General features: G+C 43.5%; 1 protein-coding gene across 2 annotated transcripts in view; it reads right to left on the bottom strand.

The window, feature by feature from the left end:
- LOC122557751 (outer dense fiber protein 3-like) overlaps window positions 1–1,533 on the bottom strand; it is a 12,224-nt gene extending 10,691 nt beyond the window's left edge. The window contains exons 1-2 of one of the 2 annotated variants that reach the window (XM_043705708.1): window positions 1,334–1,533; window positions 186–595 (exon numbers count right to left, since the gene is read on the bottom strand). The gene's annotated coding sequence lies outside the window, so the exon portion shown is untranslated. Of the gene's footprint in view, window positions 1–185 lie in introns of both variants that reach the window. The other variant, XM_043705709.1, reaches the window with a different exon arrangement.
- Between the last annotated feature and the right edge of the window lie 2,655 nt (window positions 1,534–4,188).

The following is a 4,188-nucleotide window of genomic DNA, read 5'->3' as shown; positions in this document are numbered from 1 at the left end:
AGGGTCAGTGAGTTGGGGAGAGGGGCAGTGGGTTTGGGGAAGGGAGTACTGGGTTGGGAAGAAGGTCAGTGAGTTGGGGAGAGGATGAGTGAGTTGGGAAGAGGGGTAGAGGGTTTGGGGAAGGGGTAGTGGGTTGGGAAGAGGGTCGGTGCGTTCGGGAGGCGCAGTGGGCTTGAGCTACTTACCGACCGTGTGTGCTCGCACCGCCCCCAGTGCAAGAGCCGTGTGCCGAGAAGGTTCTCTCGCTGTCTATGAGTTTAGATTAAATCCAACAAACAAACTCTGGCCTGATCCTCCCATCTCCATGGAGACTGTACACAATCCCCATAGCAATTCGCTCCAGTGCGGGTTACAGCACGGTTCCAGGAGGCAGGTCCAATCAGCGCCGGTTAACGGGAGTTTATGCGGCTCCCTGAAATTACTCCACATTGAGGGCAGATCAGCAGCCGTCCCCTGGAATTACTGGGGTCACTGACAGGGAATTGATTCGGGTATGTGCTGGCCAGGAGTTACTCCGGATCAGCTTTAGTCCCCTTCTCCCGAAATTAGGTTTGGTCCCCGGAGTGACTCAATGCCCACTGCGAGTTTGGAGAAACTGGGGGGTAACCATATCTCAATGATTTATCCCTGTTTTTATCCGTATTAAAATGCTTTGGGCTTTCCAATAAAGAACCTTTCACTTTCTTTTTACTGTTTCTTTTTAATGGACCTGATTGGCTGCTGCACTATTTCTGTCAAATGCGAATTTTGCCTCTTACGTAGAAACATAGCATTTAGGACTATTGTAGGAGTAGATTATTTGATCTCCGCAGCCAGCTCTGATATTCAATAAAATCTTGGCTAATCTGATAATATTCTGCCTAGCCCAGATGCCTTTCACCACCCTTGCTTATGAAAGCTCTGTCTATCTTCGCCTTAAAGCCATTTAAAAACTGGAGCTCTCTTTCATCAAAGGCGGAGAAGCAAAGACTCAGAATCCTTCTTGTTCACTCTGCCTGTCTTTACTCAAATGGTTTTCTCTTTACATTTTGAAATGTCTCTTCAATTGACCCATCCCTAACTCTCTTAATTTACCCACCAGCTTTATAGAATCATAGAATTCCTATAGTGTAGAAACAGGCCCTTCAGCCCAACAAGTCCACACAGATTCTCCAAAGAGTATCCCACTCAAATCCATTCCCCATTACTCTACATCGTTACGTACTTCACCAAGACACTTATCCCAAAGAGTAAGGCAGCTTTCATCTGAGCCTGGCATCAAAGAGCTTTAATTAAATTGAAGTGTAAGAGAAGCATAAGTTTCTGGAGAAAGCTCCACTAGTTAGAGTCATACCTGGTGCAAAGGAAGGCAACTGCTTGTGTTGGAGCGCAATCACCTCAGCCCCAGAACATCATTGCAAAGGTAATGACTTGAGCCCGACCATCTAGCGGTCTGTGTCCATTGGCATACCACAGAGTTCAGTGAGGGGTTCATCAAGTCATAGAGATACATAAAACAGACCCTTCAGTCCACTGGTCCATGCCAATCAGATATACAAAGTTAATCTAGTCCCCTTTGCCAACATTTGGCCGATATCCCTCTTAAGCCTTCATATTCATATACCCACCCAGATGCCTTTTAAATATTGTAATTGTACCAGCCTCCATTACTTCCTCTGGCAGCTCATTGCATACATGCACCACCCTCTGCGTGAAAAAGTTATTCCATAGGTCCCTTTTAAATATTTCCTCACTCATCTTAAACCTATGCCCTCTAGTTTTGGACACCCCCATCCAGGGAAAAAGACCTTGTCTATTTATCCTATCCATGTCCTCCATGATTTGATAAACCTCAATAAGGTCGCCCCTTAATCTCCAGTGCTCCAGTCTCTCCCAAAAGGTCAAATCTTCCAACCCTGGCAACATCCTTGTAAATCTTTTCTGAACCCTTTCAAGTTTCACAACATCCTTCCTATAGCAGGGAGACCAGAATTGAATGCACTATTCCAAAAGCAGCCTAATCAATGTTCGTACAGCTGCAACATGACTTCCCAATTCCAATTCTCAACACACTGATTAATAAAGGAAAGCATACCAAACGCCTTTTTCACTACCCTATCTACCTGCAACTCCACTTTCAAGGAGCTATGAACCTGCACTCCAAAGTCTCTTTGTTCAGTAACACTTCCCAGGACCTGACTATTAAGTGTATAAATCCTGCTAAGATTTGCCTTTCCAAAATGCAGCACCTCGCATTTATCTGAATTAAACTTCATCTGACTCCCTTTGGCCCTTTGCCCCATCTGATCAAGATCCTGTTGTAATCTGAGGTATCCTTCTTCGCTGTCCACTACACCTCCAATTTTTGTGTCCTCTGCAAACTTACTAACCATATCTCCTATGTTCATATCCAAATCACTTATATAAGTGATGAAAAGCAGTGGACCCAGCATGAATCTTTGTGATACACTGCTGGTCACAGGAATCCAGTCTGAAAAGCAACCTTCCATCACCACCCTCTGTCTTCTACCTTTGAGCCAGTTCTATATCCGAATGGTTAGTTTTCCCTGTATTCCATGTGATCTCACCTTGCTAACCAGTCTCCCATGGGGAACCTTGTTGAACACCTTACTGAAGTCCATATCGATCACATCCACTGCTCTGCCTTCATCAATCTTCTTTGTTACTTCTTCAAAAAATTAAATCATGTGAGACATGATTTCCCACACACAAAACCATGTTGACTATCCCTAATCAGTCCTTGCCTTACCAAATATATGTAAATCCTGTCCCTCAGGATATAGCAGGTATGATCAGTAAAGTTTGCAAGTAACACAAAAATTGATGATGTAGTAAATAGCTAGGAAGAAAACCTCAGATTATAGGATGATATGGAAAAGCTGGTTAAATGGGTTGAACAATGGCAAATGGAATTTAATCCTGTAAAATGTGGGATGATTCATTGAGGTTATCTAACAAAGCAAAGGAGTACTATATTTGTTGAATAGAGTCATGGAGATGTACAGCATGGAAACAGACTCTTCAGTCCAACCCGTCCACGCCGACTAGATATCCCAACCCAATCTTGTCCCACCTGTCAGCACCCAGCCCATATCCTTCCAAACCCTTCCAATTCATATACCCATCCAAATGCCTTTTAAATATTGCAATTAATGCTAGGGACCCTAGGAAGTACAAAGGACCAAAGGGACCTTGGTGTGCATGCCCATGGATAAGGGAGTTAAGAAGTCAATGGGTTGCTTGCCCTTATTAATCAAGGCATTGAATACAAAAGCAGGAAGTTATAATGGAGCTGTACTTAACATAAGTGGGATCATGGCTAGAGTACATGTATGGTTCTGGTTGCCACACTATTGGAGGTATGCAATTACACTGGAAAAGGTGCAGCCAAGATTCACCTGGATGTTGTCTGGCCTGGAGCAATTCTACTATGAAGACAGACGAGATATGGTAGGGTTATTTTCCTTAGAAGAGAGAAGGCTGAGGGGGGAGCTGGCCGATTTGTACAAAACTACCAGGAGCACACACAAGGAGAAACATTTCCCCTTAGTAGAGGGGTCAATAATTGGGGTGGAGCAGTTATAAATTAAGAAGCAGGAAGCTTAGAGGGGATTTGAGGAAGAATATTTTAACCCAAGGGTGGTTAGTATCTGGAGGCCACTGCCTAAATGAGTGAGAGAGGTGGGAACCATCAAGACATTTGAGAAGTATTTAGATGAGCAATTGGAATGCATACAATTACAAGACCATGGGCCAACTGCTGGAAAATGGGATTAATTCCTTTTAATACATGGTCAGAATTAGGAACGTTCACTGATTATTTGACAGTTTTCAATTCCATTTGAAACTCCTTAGATAACTAAGCAGCCTGTGCTCACAAGCAGCAAGACCTGGACAATAGATAATCAGGCAAGTTCTGCAGAAGAGTCATATCGGACTCAACACATTAATTCTGTTCCTCATTCCACATAGACTGCCAGACCTGTTGAGTTTCTTCACCCTTTTACTTCAGACAATTAGGCTTAGTTTGATTAGTGGCACATAACATTTGTACCACAGAAGAACCAGACAATTACCTTGCCCAAGAAGAGAAAATCTAACCACCTCCCTTGATATTCAATGGCATTCGCCATCAATATCCTGAAGTTTACATTGATCAGAAACTGAATGTACCAGCCATACCAGCCA

This window comes from Chiloscyllium plagiosum, chromosome 16, assembly GCF_004010195.1.
Source record: "Chiloscyllium plagiosum isolate BGI_BamShark_2017 chromosome 16, ASM401019v2, whole genome shotgun sequence".
Classification (NCBI taxonomy): Eukaryota; Metazoa; Chordata; class Chondrichthyes; order Orectolobiformes; family Hemiscylliidae; genus Chiloscyllium; species Chiloscyllium plagiosum.
The sequence above is the reverse complement of the archived record's forward strand: the minus strand, read 5'-3'. Positions and strand labels throughout refer to the sequence as shown.